The sequence below is a fragment of the Sceloporus occidentalis genome, unplaced genomic scaffold, assembly GCF_023333645.1.
Source record: "Sceloporus occidentalis isolate IW3139 unplaced genomic scaffold, rSceOcc1.0.p SCAF_3, whole genome shotgun sequence".
Taxonomy (NCBI): Eukaryota; Metazoa; Chordata; class Lepidosauria; order Squamata; family Phrynosomatidae; genus Sceloporus; species Sceloporus occidentalis.
Window position 1 is genome coordinate 56,370,565 of NW_028316983.1, and position 15,775 is coordinate 56,386,339.

A 15,775-nucleotide genomic window follows, 5' to 3' on the forward strand; every position below is an offset into this window, starting at 1 on the left:
TAGTGTCTAGATCAAGAGAAGTAATAGTGCCACTGTATTCTGCTTTGGTCAGGCCCCACCTAGAATATTGTGTCCAGTTCTGGGCACCACAATTCAGAAAGGACATTGAGAAACTGGAGCGTGTCCAAAGGAGGGCGACAAAAATGGTGAAGGGTCTGGAAACCATGCCCTATGAGGAACGACTTAGGGAGCTGGGGATGTTTAGCCTGGAGAAAAGAAGGTTAAGAGGTGATATGATAGCCCTGTTTAAATATTTGAAAGGATGTCATATTGAGGAGGGAGCAAGCTTGTTTTCTGCTGCTCCAGAGAACAGGACCCAGAACAATGGATGCAAGCTACAGGAAAAGAGATTCCACCTCAACATTAGGAAGAACTTCCTGACAGTAAGGGCTGTTCGGCAGTGGAATGCACTTCCTCGGAAGGTGATAGAGTCTCCTTCCTTGGAGGTCTTTAAAAAGAGGCTGGATGGCCATCTGTCAGGGATGCTTTGATTTGGATTTCCTGCATGGCAGGGGGTTGGACTGGATGGCCCTAGTGGTCTCTTCCAACTCTACGATTCTATGATTCTATGATTCTATGAATACATATACTAAAATTGGAACAATACAGAGAAGATTACCATGATCCTTGTTGACTGATGACATATAAATTCATGATTTGTTCTATTTTTTAAAAAAATTGTTGCCTGAGGAAGCGCAAGAAACAATCCCTCCCATTTTCCTCTTTCCTTATTTCAACACACCTGAAGCCAGTGTAGCACACTGCCCTGTTTTCCCAACCCCTCATTGCCACATCCTGTCTCTGAGCATCCACCGCCTGAGAAGGCTGCTTCATTAAAACTAATGATAGGACCAGGCTTGATTTGGAAACCATATAAGAAAAGGAAAGTGCATGATTTATTTGTCTAGCAAATAACATGTCTAAAAATTCATTTTTTTAAAAAAAAAAGCAGCATCTGTATCATAATAGAACATTATATTCAAATTTCATAGAACAGAAACACATTGCAGACTAAAAATACATTCTGGGGCCCACTTTTTTAAACTATGGGTTTGTACAGAGGTAGTGCCAATATATCTCCTGATAAAATGTTAAGACATGCATATTGCAAATGTACATTTAACATCAGTTACAGCATACACCAGAAATGGCAAATTCATAGTGTTGTAGAACCATAGCAGAACCCCAAGGAGTGCACCACTGCACATTTGCTGCAGCGAGTCTTTAAAATACAATTGTTAGAAGAAAGCTCACCATGGTGTGTCTTAAATGGGATGTAAGAAGCTGAAAGCAGCCAAAATGAGATTTTGCCAGAATAATGGGTTAGGAGAAAGTTGCAATATTTGAGGGATCAGGGGCAGGCATTGGTAGTTTTGGTTTTAGTGATGGTACAGTTTTGGCAGATACAAAAATAGCCTTCCGGGCCTCTGTGTGGCCCATGAGCTGAGTGTTGCCTGCACCTAGCATGCAGGTTTACTAACAGCAAGCCAAGATAATCTAGAATTATGACCTTGTAAATACAATGTAAATATGTGCATTCCAGCCTGAGACAATTACAAAGAAATTCAGCCTAATCTAAATAGATTTTGGAAATTTGCATAATCTTAAACAGAATTTACTTTGAAATAATTCTGTGAACATTTAATCTAGACTTTAGAACAAAATCAGAGAACACTAGCAAGTTCCCCTGGATAAATCTAAGGCCTACCTAGACCACCCCCAGCCCCCACCCCAATGGCTCATCAGATGCCCCTTGAAAGCCCATCAATATATGAAGGTTCAACATATTGTATCTTCTGGGAAGATGCACTACGATATTTGGGATGGGGGCCTGTGACTAACACTGTTAATCAAACTTAAAATAATGGCCTTCAGGACACACTCAATCAGTAATAAGTTCATATTGGTGAGAAACAGATACCAGTAAGCACAACACGGACAACAACAATCTCTGTAAGAATGTTATAAGAAGGCATTAGGCTTGATAGGATCTCATAGAGACACATGATACCCTGCAAGTTTCCTGTTTCTGGGGCCTATGCAGTTTCATATATCAAGTTGCCCTTTTAACATCAAATAATACAGATAATTAATTACACTTGCATGAGAACAATTGGGTGACTATTTCCTTTTATCTCTCAGAAAACAATTAATCAAACTTCTGCTAGATAAACCAAACGTGTATGATTTATGTGAATATGTGCAGTTCCGTTTGGACACTGTGATAAGTTCCTTCTATTAATGATAGTTAATGATGAAAAATTACTGACACTTTTTGAGCTTCTGATTTGGAATTCTCAGTGTAGCAAAATTATTTTCCCAGGACTGGACAGTAAATTCCTTCCTTCTTCACCTCTCTGCTCCTTCTTTGTATCCTACCAAGCCCCATAGTTCCAGTCCTGCTGCCTCCATTGCTCCCCAACCTTTCTTTCACCTGGTTTTGTCCTTCAGAATGGCTGAAAACTGAAACAGTATACTCTAACAGGACATCACCCTATATCTCTGACAAATACACTTCCCTTGCAGCCTATGTTATCTGGGTTTTGGGCTACTTGAGTAGTGTAATGGTAAAATTTTGAAATGGAGGTGCTCATTAGGAGCCTCCATAGCCACACTCCAAGGAGAGTCCAAAATGCAGGGACCTGTGTTGACTTGTATATCAATAAGGCAGTTCTAGTTTCACTCCCACCAGGAGGACATCTTTTATAAACCAAATGGGTCTTAATTTATTAATTGTTGATTGAGGACCAAACACAGGAACATGGATAGCTCACAATAATATTTAATATTTTGTTGTTATGAAAATCCAATTATTTTCTAGCTACTGGGACAGTTGAAAAGGGAGCTAGAGCATTGTGGCAAATGATATCGGAATCTCTGCTTGTCAAAAAGCCAGTGGTTCTCCATCTTTGTGATCCTTGGTTCCACTACATCACTGGTCCCCTCACACTAATATCTGAGTACATGGCATTATTAATATTTCCAACAGAGATCTTAGGTTGACTAATGCTATCAGATTTCCAGGGAAATTTCTCCTATATTACCCCAGGATGGATACTTAAGCTCTATCTTACTGGATACTGAGGAGGGATGGTAAAACCCCCTCTGCCATTAGTCCCTCCCCTCCAGAACAATGCAATTCAGATCTGTTGTTCCCCCTTGTTGAACACACTGATTCTTTCCAAAACAACTACTAGAAAACTAGTGTTGGGAAAAACTGGTTTATGTTTTTTAGTTTGCCTTGCTTTATCACAAAAGAAATTGATCAAAGTATGATCAGAAGTGGTTTCAAATGGGAGCGATGGTCATATAAACTTATCAGCAAGTCGCTTTAAATCATAGTGGGAATGAGCCTCTGGAACCAAACCCCAGTGGATACCAAGGGCCCACTGTATATGGTGACTGAAGGATGGAGTAGGTAGGCTGTACTTAAAGCCAATGTGTTAGTGACCATTAGGCATTACAAGGCTTTTGTATTGTTTCATTATGACACAAGAAGGATTTCTGTAACTAATTCCAGTACATTCCTATGAGCACATTAGTGCCTACTTCATAAGGTCATTTTATTACTATTCACTTTTCACTAAAGTGTGTGGGGCACCTTGTGCTGAATAATTCATAAATAACCTAATTGTGGATCAGAGCAGGATACACAGAACATTTCATCACCTTGGGCAATCTTCTTCAATCTGTCATCCTCCACATGAGTTTGACTGAGACGCCTATCATCCCCATCCAATATAGCCATGTGAACTAGGATGATGACTTTTGCCATCTTAAGCATCTGGAGGGTACCAGGTTTGCAGGGAAATGTATATGGTGTATTGCAATGATCATTATGCTATGCAAAGAAATATAGCTGCTTCCAGAAGGAACCAAGACTTGAAAGGATGTTAGGCCAGGTTTTTCAGACAGGCTTTCTTCTTATTTATGCCATTAAAAAAACTGTCTGCTGAGGTTCATCAAGACTTCAGTAGACTGTGACTGCTGCCCCACTACAGAATTAATTAAGTTTGATACCACATTAACTGTCATAGCTCCATCCTATGGAATCCTAGGATTTGTAGTGTTGTGGCACCAGACCTCTCTGACAGAGAAAACTAAATAGCTCACAAAACTACAAATCCCAGAATTCCACATCATTGAGGCATGGTAGTTAAAGAGTTGTCAAACTATTAATTCTTCAGTGTATTAATTCTGAACTTTTGAAGATGCTCCAGAATTGATCTTGATGTTCCAGTTACGTGAAATACCAAAGCTAAAATCATTCCTGCCACAGTATTTCTGATTTGTATGTATGGTTTCTGAAATCTGGACAGTAAAGACAGCTGAAAGGAAGAAATATGGCACTGGAAGAGTTCTACAGCTACCTTGTACTGCTAAAATGCAAAAAAAAAAAAAAAAAAAAAAATGGATCCTAGAAGAAATCAGGTCAGAATTCTCACTAGAAAGCAAAATGACTAAACTGAAGCTATCACACTTTGGACATACCATAAGATGACATGACTCACTTAGAAAGACAATAATACTTAGTAAAGTGGAAGGCAGTGGGGAAAGAGGGAGACCACATAACACATGGATTGATTTGATCAGGGAAGCCACAGCCCTAAGTTTGCAAGACTTGAGGAGGGCAGTTGATGACTGAGGGTCTTGGAGGCCTCTCTTTCATAGGTTCACCATATGTCCAAGTGGAGTTAACAGCAAAGAACAAAAAAAAAAAGTCACCTCACTGGAAGGAAGATAGAGCCTAATTTTGAGTGTACATGCCAGTAGAGAAATTGAGTACGGTACCTATATCTCTTTTTCCTAAATCAATTCAGGGAGTTCAGAATCAATTACTGCTTTTCAGGAGGTCTTTTCTTTGTTTTCTTTCTACCTTCCTTATCTTATCCTTTTTCACAAAAAAAGAAACAAAACAAAACAAAAAACCCTTGGAAGTTGGGAAGGAAGTGTTTTCCCCCTGAACATCCCATCTTCAAAGCCCAACTTTGTGGGAGTTGAAGAGCTGGAACAATGGGTCCCACTGTCCTTGCCTGATGTAGAGGCCATCAAGAAGACACAAAGGAAGTCCAGAGACTGGTCCTTCATGAAATCATAGAACAGATCAACAAAAGCAACTCCTCCACTTGCAACCCTCCCCCAAAGTCCAAAAATTGGGAGTGGAGTGATGGTGGGGGGACCCCGCTGGACACTGAATGTGGTGTATTGTCTCGGAGTGGCCACCTATGTCAAAAGGATCAAACAGCCTGATTCTAATGAGAGAGAATAGGGAGAGGAGGTGGAGACATATACACATATCATACACCAAAAAAAGAAGAGGAAAAGGGGGCTACCCTTCTTCCTTATCTCCCTTTCCAATCTTGCTACCAATTGCTTCCATAGTAAGCCAATCAGACTTCAGGCTCAACCCTCTTTTCCTTTGGCTGAGGTGAGTTGCTATAAATGACTCACTGGGTTCTTTAGAGCTTGTCAGTTGCACCACCTTGGGAGCAGCTCTCTGCCTCCTGTCACTTGTTGCAGCTCACTCACCTGCCCGAATCAATCCCTTTCTCCTCTCCTAGAGAGCCAAGGTAAGCCTTGCTCCCAACACAATTGCGCTCTTTGTTCAGGGTGGGCATAGAGAGGGGTGGAGGGGAAGATTTGCACTCCTGGGCAGGCAAAACTATTGGGTGTGAATTTCAATATTATGAGACTTAGGGATTTTTGCCCTCTTTTTTTTTAAATTTCCTCCCCCTTTTTGCAAAGCAAATTTACCAAGGAATTAGTCTGTAATGATTTATAAAGGAAAATATGACAACATGTAAGCATATCACTATAGTCAAAATTAAAACCCTTGCTAACTATGCGCTCAGCTCCCTGGAAATCTACCTGATAATGGAGTGTGTAGTCTTGAGTGATGACTACCTGTTAAATCACAGGGTCTTTTAATTTATCTGCAAGACTGTCAAAATACAGGTCTTTACAGAAGTGAAAAGGTGATCATAGTAGCACAGCAGGAAAACAAAGAGTTTATTTAGGCACAGACATGTAGCAGAGCTGAGATGACAGCTTTAGATTAATATGACACTTGAAGGGCATAGTTTTACCTACTGTAGACAAGCTGACCTGGATCCTTTTCAGTGTGACTTTGGGCAGGCAGTTAAATAAGAGTGCACCCCTGTTTTCCCTCTACCCCAAAAGCAAAATTATATGTGGTACCCTGGCACTTCCTTAGGCTCAAGGAAAATTAGATCATCAACAATTTTGCTAACATGGTAGCAGGTCACAGCTGAAATCCTAGGCTGTTGTTCTGATCCATCAGTAAATGATCCACAATCAGAAAAGGTTAATCTCTGTTTATGGACCACCAGCTTTCTACATGTACATATGGTGACTGAAATGGAGGTGAGATGAGAGCAAAAGGAGATGGCCTTTATTCACCTTTCCATAATCAAGTACTCTCAGGGTGTGTTGGACTACAGCTCACAGCTCTCATATTTCCAGCCATCAAGGTCAATACTTACATGGTGTTCTTTCTACTAGAAGGTGAAGAGGAATGCTTTTTGCAAGAACAGGCACCTTATTTTTCTGCTACTTTTGAACATCTCTAGATGCTGCATGTTATGTCTTGCCATGTTTTCCAGTATATTTTTAAAAGCATCCTTCTAAGTCCTAGCTAGGATTAATTTACCAGGAGTGTGCACACTGGTGACATGTCACATTGTGTCTACTGTATCAGTAGAAAAGTTTGGTAGACGCATGGCTATTCCTAAGGAGTGGTTAGAAGCAATTTTCTACTATACAGAAAACTAATTGTAGTGTATCCTTTGCAATTGTGGACACAAACTGTCACTGTCCTGAGTTCAGTAACAAGCCAAGAATTACTCTGAGCATTTGATAAGAGTAGAACTACCAATGACTTGTTTCTGAATTTTACCTGAAAAAAGGAGGGAATGTGCATCTTCTCTGTCCCTTTCACATGAGACCCAAAAACAAAGCGAACTGGACAGACCTTTAAAAAGTTACCTTTTTGGACTACAGTTCCTAGTATCAGTATATAGAGAGATCTTGTAGCACCTTTGAGACTAACTAAAGAAAGAAGCTGGCAGCATGAGCTTTTGTAGACTTAAGTCTACTTCCTTAGGTGCATTTGGTGAGGAAGTAGACTTAAGTCTATGAAAGCTCATGCTGCCAACTTCTTTCTTTAGTTAGTCTCAAAGGTGCTACAAGTTCTCTCTACATACTGATTCTACAGACTAACATGGCTACATCTTTGAACTCCTAGTATGCCAGAGTTGTACAGTCGCCCCTCCAAGTCTGCGGACTTGAAATGTGCAGACTTGGAAATCTGCAGAGGAGTGACCGCTATTAACATTAATGAGGGGTGCACTCGCGGTGCCCCCCCCCCGCACAGGCACGTGCCCCATTGAAGCCTATAGGGCTTGTATATGCGTGACATTTCAAACTCGTGGGGGTGGATGGGGTCTGGAACAGATCCCGTGCGAGTTCAAAGGGGCAACTGTATTTCCTTGAGCTTGAAAAAAAAATCCCATCCCCAAGGAAAATACATTTTTTCTCAAGGGAAGTACAATCCTTGCACACAGTCTCTTCCTGCTTTTGAACATGCAAAACAGCAATAGGGTTAAACATGATGTGGCAACAGGAATGTGTGAATGGATCTCTGGCTCCAGAAACTTTTTGCAAACAACACCTATAATTCAGATTGAGAATATATCATTGAGAGAGTGGGTTTAACTCACCTCAGGATCACTTCTCCAGGCAAAATTCCCCCCAAGTTCTTATTTGCATTCATGCCTGTGACATGAGAATGTAATGTTTGCATAAGCTGTGAGATGTAAGCAGTAAGTACTACCTGATTTACATGTTTGTTTTAAAGTTATGTATGAGCTGAATGGGTGCCCTTTGAAAGATTTCTTGGACTGCTGGTAAAGTAGACATTCAGATCTTGATTTTCAACATGAAAAACATTTTGGAGTGTGATAAACTGAGATTAGATAAAGCAACAATGTCAGCACCATGTACACATAAGATATTAACAAACAGATCACATTCACTGAACCACATTTCATAATCTGAATCAGTCCTTATTTGGCCTGGGTAAGACTCACTCAATTTCTTTCTCTGTTAATTTGGAAATCACATTGTACTGAGAGGTGTCTGTTTTTCTGTATTGGAAAGTAGTGTTCATATATCCTTTATTTCTGAATGGTAAAATGAAATATAGGAATACAGTGTGATGATTTAGGTGTTCTCAAAATTGAAGGGAAGTGGACAGAACTGAGAAATTTGTTTAAAGTTTTTTTAAAAAATGGATTCTTGGTAAAGTATATTCATTTTCTGCTAAGACACATGTGTTTGCTGTACAGTCTGTTGCATTTATTAGAGTGCCTGCTATATTTACATTTTTTAAAATTGCAGCCTAATAGTGATTGTGATTTACAATTGCCATAACACAGGGCCAGCTCTATCATAAGAGTGAGACATCTGCCTCAGGTGGCAGATGCTGTCGGGGCAGCAGTGTTGTGGAACAGACTTTTGTGTACTATGCAGCTTATCCTCCAGCCCCTAAGCTGGTTTGTTGTCTTCAGGTGTGGTGGTGGTGGACACAGTTCCATCAACAGTGCTGAAGCAAAAATCAGTGATGATTTCAATCAGTTTTGGTATGTAAAACAGGAGGGCAATATTGTTGTTTTGTTATTGCTATTGTTATTGTTATCCCACTGATCTGGACAGTTTTTCAAAGAAGAATGGGAAGAATCTGGGAGTTGGTATTATCAAGTGGGTTAGAAGAAAAGAGTGTGAGGCATTACAGCTATGCTGTCCCAGGAATCACTGTTCAAGAAAGAAAACACCTCCTTGAGGAACAGAATAGGTGAGCTGAAATTGTTTGTCCTTCACTATGCCGGGTTCTCTAGCAGCAGGAGAGGGTGGGAGGAACAGAATGTGTGCATTAGAGTGCTCTCAGCAGGCACCCTGGATAAAAGTGTTCTCAGGTGCTAATGGAATGCTACAGTCTGCAAACTTTGTAATTCCCTTAAAGCTTTTGTTGGCCATGTGTTTTTCAATGCACAACAGCAGTACAAAAATCAGAGAAACAGAAGGTAAAAATAACTCTTGAAGCACCCTAAAGAAACCCATATTCCTTGTAGCATGAACATTCATGGACTATACCGTGTTCTACGAAAGCTTATGCCATAATGAATTTGTTATATGACAATGTTTCACCAAATTTGTTACATTCGCTGATATATTTAGGATCTCACAGATTGAAAATGGTAATTTCCTGCCACCATGCTCTAAATCTCAAGATTTGCAAGGTAGGGAAACCAGGATTCCCATCTGCCTACCTACTTATTTTACTCATATTTATTTTCACCCACTTTCCTTCTCATTTTGTCTCCCCCTTAACAAACACCTGTAACTATCATCTAGGCCAATATCAACTTTCAGTTGCCCCCCCCCCCCCCTTCCCATCAGTGTTCACAGTGGTGGTGATGACAACAAAACAACTCCATGACAGGCCGGTGAAAGTCACTCATATTTAATGATCTATAATGCTCTAGCATAGCATGTGTTTAGGGACTCTAGGAAATTTAAAATGGCAGCCTGTTACTACTGCCTAGATAACAGTGAGCAAAAAGGTGGGGCAGATCAATGCCAGTGAGCTCTACCTGGATATAGGGATATCAGTAACTGCTTGAGTATGTTAGATACTGATGCAATGCCTAGTTCAAGCACACACGCATTTCTAGCTTAGTTGTTGAATCTAGATGTTGACTATTTTTTTATAAATAATTATATTGAGTTTTGGACCAGGCATGGGTATGCCTCAGCTAACAAAATAGATATGTTTCTTGGCCAGTGGTATCACTAGGATTGGCTTCACCCAGTGTGGTGACTCATGGTGTCACCCCCAGCATTGATCTCCTCTGATATCACACCATATAGAATCCTTAGTAATTGTTTTTGTATTAATGTCACTCATAAATCATAATTTCCATATATCACTGAATGTAATGGAAATAGCTGTGACATAAACAACTAGCAAAATTAAAAGCCTTAACATTATGACATCATAAGCATAGCTTAAACGTATTTACATTTATATAGTTTCATGTGATTAAAGTGAAAATTTGGTAAGATGTGTTTAAAGAAAAATTTAAAATACTAAAAAGATTTTTTAAAATTCTGAGGCTTCTTCTTTTTTCTGCCCACTGTACCTTGCCTACTCATGTCTTCTCTTCTGCTGAGTGCCAAGGTTTTAAAGGAATGTGGGTGAACACCATGGCCCATTTCTGCCAAAAGGCAGACAGTGGTGCAGTGGTGTCACACACCCATTAGGACAGTGATGGTGAACTTTTAAAGACCGAGTACCCAAACTCAGTGGTGTTCTTGCACTGGGCATTTCCCAGTGCTGGGGGGGGGGGGACTTCTAAGGGTGGGGACATCTGCCTTTGTGGGGGTGGGCATGAATTTCAGGGGGCAGGACCTCTGGGGGGAAAAACCAAGGCATACTCTCTCAGCCTCAGGCTAGCAATAGAAAATCCTCTCTGATGAAACCTCCCAAGAAAACTCCATGACAGGAACATCATAAGTCAGAAATGACTTGAAGATACCACAAACACAAGTCACACTCTCTCAGCCTCAGAGGATGGCAATGGAAATCACCCTCTGACAAAGCTTGCCCGATTATACAGTGGACCCTTGTTATACGCTGGGGTTTGGTTACAAGATCCCCCGTGTATAACAAAATCCGTGTATGCTCAAGTCCCATTAAATATAATGACATAGCAAAATGGTGTCCCTTATAAAAAATGGAAAATCAAGGTAAATTTATACTTTTTTGGAACATTTTCAAACCGTGTATGCTTGAATCTGTGTATAAAAAATCCATGTATAAGAAGGGCCGACTGTAGTTTCACCTTAGGGTTACCAGGAACCAGCACTTGGAAGGGAGGGAGAGTGCTTGGAAATGACTTGGAGGCACACAGTGACTTGGAGGCATATAACAACAACATGCACAATGAAGCACAGAAGGCACAGCACAATAACAAGAACAAAGAGAGCCAGTGGTTTGAGCGTGTGAATCTGGAGACCAGGGCTCAAGTCCCAGCTCAGCCATGAAACTCACTGGGAGACTTTGGGCAAGTCACACTCTCTCAGCCTCAGAAGAAGGCAATGGCAAACTTCCTCTGAAGAAATCTTGCCAGGAAAACTCCAGGAATGGCCTCATTACAGCTCACAAAACTACAGTTCCCAGAATCCCACAGCTTGCAAGGTGTGGGCATTCCAGCCAGAAGGGGCAGGCCTTCTGCCCAGAAAGGCCACACACTACCCCTCCTTGTCACAGCTCAGTTGTTCACCGGAGAACTGGGCCGAAGCAATGTCTCGCCTTTTTCTGTACTTTTTCCAGTTTTGATAAATACATAACTGCGCACCATACTTGAACTATGGTTGGCTCAGAGATTTGAGCTAGTGTGGAGCAGTGATTTGAGTGTTGGATTAGGACTGGTGGGAGACCATGGTTTGAATCTCAGCTATGAAAACCCACAGGGTGACCATATACAAGTTACACTCTCACAGACTTAGCGTAAGGCAATAGTAAACCTCCTCTGAACGTACGGTCGGCCCTCGCCTTACGCAGGGGATCTGTTCCAGACCCCTCCGCATAAGGCAAATTCCACCTATGCTTGAGCCCCATTGGAAACAATGGGACTCATGTGCGGTGGCGCGACGGCGCACGGGGCGCTATGGGTGCATGCGACCATTCATATGAATGGGACACGCCACCCCTTGAGCCCCTTTGCGCCCTGTGGCTTCAGCGCCTATACTCAAGACCGCGTAAAGCGCGCCCGTGTATAACGAGGGCACACTGTATTTTTCCAAGAAATCCCTATGATAGTGTTGCCATAAATTAGAGTCAACCTGAAGGCACGTAACAACTATAATGATACTGGTGGCTTTATTTTTATTTCCGACTTTTATGAACTGCAACATAGGATTTGCCTTACTTATAATAGCTGCTATACATTGGATCATGGTGTCCCTGACTGATTCACCACAACCCAAAGATCCCTTTCCCAATCACTCATGCAAGCATCCCCCCCCCCCCCCCCCACAAATCAGTATAAATGTAACATAGTGGAGAAAAGGGTTGATATTATTGTACATTATTTTACACTTGATTTAGCTTGTCTTGATTTAATTTGGGCAAATTCACAACACTAAAGTGTGAAAACTACTGGCCAGTATATGAGACACCCTGTCAGAGTGTAACCAATAGTGGACAGAGCTGGTCCTATCATTAAGCAAAACAAGGCTTTTGTCTGGTGTATCACCTTTTAGGGGTCATGAAAGGACAGCATTTCATTTCATTTATTATCATTTATTATCACATTTTTAGGGTAAGAGTGATAAGAAGGATTTGCGTACGCACTCAAGCCGTGGGGAGCATGCGGGGCACAAGGGGTGGCACATCCCATTTGAATGAATGGGGCGCATGCCTGTGGCACGCGCGCACCATTGCACTGCCACGCGCACAAGCCCCATTCACTAGCCATGGTTTTTACCCATTTAACCCGCGTCAAAAAGATACAGGTAAAATGGTGGTTTTTTTTTTTTGGCTGAATTGATTTATTTGGAAATAAATTGATTCAGCCCAAGTGGGAACCAGGTGAATTTGAATCGGAATCCGCCCTGGTTCTCACTGACAGTGGCCTCCCCGGCTTCCCAGCCATACATGCCTGTTCTGTCCTCCCGGCCTGTCTCTCTCCTTCCGCCCTGGCCTCTCCCCCACCCCTGGTATGGCCAGGAAGATGGAGGGAGGCATGGTGGGGAAGCCGCGGCTGTCGCTTCCTGCACCAATTCTTGAAACCAATGCAAACATCATGCGAACCACTGTGTTTGCTGAACCAGTTTCAGGAATCAATGCAGGAATCGAATCAAGAGGTAAGTGGGAATTAGGCCTTGGAGTTAAGAGGGAGAAAAGAAATGTGTGTGTCTATTTTAATACAATTGTTCCAGGTTCTTCTGCTGCCAGGTGTTTGGAGCCTTCATTCTGGTTGCCAAGTGCATAGTTAGTTTGGTTTGAAACTTATGTGAAGTGGTACATCAAACATTGGCAAAGGCTCAGCAGCAATAGAAAGTGCTGGATCTATGAATGAATGTTGGCTACTTTTTCACTTTAAAGACCATCTGCCTACAAAAATCGTCTATAAATGCTTCCAAATATTTAATTTAAGCAAAAGAAAACATTGACATTCACCCCAGTTGCTGGAGAGTCAAGAGGGCTGGGTGAAAAATGGGGACCTTTATTTTGACATACTACTTTACGAGAGAATTAAGGGCTTTTTAAAAAGTAAACAGGATAAAGGGATTTTTTTTTAAAAAAAGGCAAACTACACCTTGCCTTGCCTTTTCTTACTGAATCTCTTATATAGAAGGAGAACGTGCCTGCGATTTGATCGCTTATTACTTTTTAACATCATTTCAGATGAGTGGTTCTTCCATTTTAATGCTGCTGCTGCTATTGCCATTGTCTAATTTTATGATTATAGCTGTATATGCTCCATTTACCATCCCCTTTCTGTAATAACAAAGGTAATAGTGATGTTGGATTATGTTTTTATGTTCAAACTACAACTCCTTCCCTTTTTTGTAATTGTTTTTTTTTTAAAAAATCTTTTACCAAGCTCTGTACAGCACTTAACATGATAGGGCCCTGATCCTGACTGATGCCTCTAGGTGGCACTAAAACAATAGCATGTGCTAGATAAACTGGTTGGAACAGGACTCCAGGAACAAGGTAATATATCCACAGTTTTTGGAGTTGGTTTTTTTTTCCATATCAGTTTCCATTGATTTAATACCGCCACCTCCCTGAACTCTCATATTAGAAAAGTTGTTAATTAAAATAATAGCACTTGCTCCAGGTAACTACAAGAGACTGCTCAATACAGATTAGTTTCCCCATAACAACATGTATCCTAGCAGGTAGTAGACAGATGAATATTTTTCTGCCTTTTGAATGCAGAGGATGAAAATTTGTATTTTTAATTGTGAATACACAACTTCTGGTAATTAGTTCATACAACTGATTAATAAAAAAAACTGCCCAGTGAACAGTCATTACTATTAGGCATTTCTATAGTTCTTAAGTGCTTAAAGGACATCACATATAGAATCCTTGCAATGACAACTCTGGAGGCCAGACCAACACATTATTTTTCATTAAAGGCAGGAAGTATTTGTAACAATCAATCAGAATCTTAACCCTTTCTAAGGCTTTCTGCCTTTAATTTGGGATAACACAGAGACCAATCCTATAGAGTTGTTATTGAAATGCTATCTGGTATAACATATGTGACAGTTATGATTTAGGACAGTGCTACTCAAAGTGGTAGCCCCTAGAACTGTGCCGGGCCCTGAACCATTGGGAACTGGCAAGTTTCTAAGAAAAAAGAAACAACTGTGGCCAATGGGCACAAATATGGTGCCAATCCTTGGCCCATTGGGCAAAAAATTGTGGGCCTCCCAGCTGAGAAGCACTGATCTAGGACTAGAGGTCACAGACTTCTCTTGAGTCTGTCTCCACTTCATGTAAACTGAAGAGCTGGCTTTTAGCGTAACAAATCAGACATCCTCCACATGTAGCACATTCATCTGAATAAATACATCAGGTGCTTAGCTGGTTTTGAGGTTTGCTTTATTTTTTTACAACTCCCAGTTTGCTTGAAACATGGGAGGAAGGGAAGAAGATTCACACTTGATCCAGAGCAAGGAGGAAGCAGAGCATGCCTTCCTCTGGAGAAGGAATGGGCAAAATGCAGCCTTCCAAATGTTGTTGGACTATATCTCCCAATATTCCTCTCCACTGGCTGTGTTGGCCATGGCTGCTTGAAGCTGCACTCCACCAACATCAGCAGGGACATATTTTATCCATTTCTGGTCTAAAGCAATTTTCTTCATCATGGCTCCCTCGAGATGGTTTGGACTGTACAATTCATATCATTCTTAATATTGGTTGTTCTGGTTGAGGGTGATGGGACCTGAAGTCTAAAATGTTCTTGGGGCACTATATTGGAAAAGGTTACAACAGAGAAATGCATACCAGTTCTTCTTGGGGCATATGTCTGTACATACCTTCTGTTAGGCTGCCCTATATACTAAGTCTTGTATGTGGCTGTTCCTGTTATGTAGAAGGAAGAGGTTTTGCTTATTCAGAAGACTGTCCTGCCAAAGTTATGATTAATCAGTACCATGCAGGAACTTCAATGTGACTTTCATCTTTCCAGAACAACTGTAACTGATAAGACTCAGTAAATTTGTTAGCAATTGCTGGCAAGTGGGAAATCTGATCAGGCATAATTGTACATGCAGCCTTGCCACAGATGGTATAGTTGTGTTCAACAGAAAAAATACATTTGATCCTTTTGTCCTATTGTTGTTGTGTGGATAAAAGCAGAATATATCCACTGAGAAATCAAATGTAAATTTTGAGTCAATGTGAAGTTACAAAATGGTTCTAGGAAATACAAAAACAAATTTAAGGCTCAAGTGTTGGTGTTAAGAATATTTAAAGACCTGTACATCAAAGTCACGGACTTGGCTACCAGAACACAAGTTTTTCAAAATATACCATTACGGATCTTATCTCACACTTATAATTACAGATTTCTGCCACATGAATTCTGCATTCTAGGGACTTGTGACATTAAAATTATTTCATCCATTGCCTTGTGTTGGAACTCTGATCTCATCAGTCTTCACATTGTTC

At 40.9% G+C, this 15,775-nt stretch overlaps 1 non-coding gene across 1 annotated transcript; it reads left to right on the forward strand.

The window, feature by feature from the left end:
• Window positions 1-568: 568 nt before the first annotated feature.
• On the forward strand, window positions 569-672 carry LOC149315966 (U6 spliceosomal RNA). Its single transcript, XR_016280807.1, has one exon. It is a non-coding gene; the product is annotated as a U6 spliceosomal RNA (small nuclear RNA).
• The last annotated feature ends 15,103 nt before the right edge of the window (window positions 673-15,775 follow it).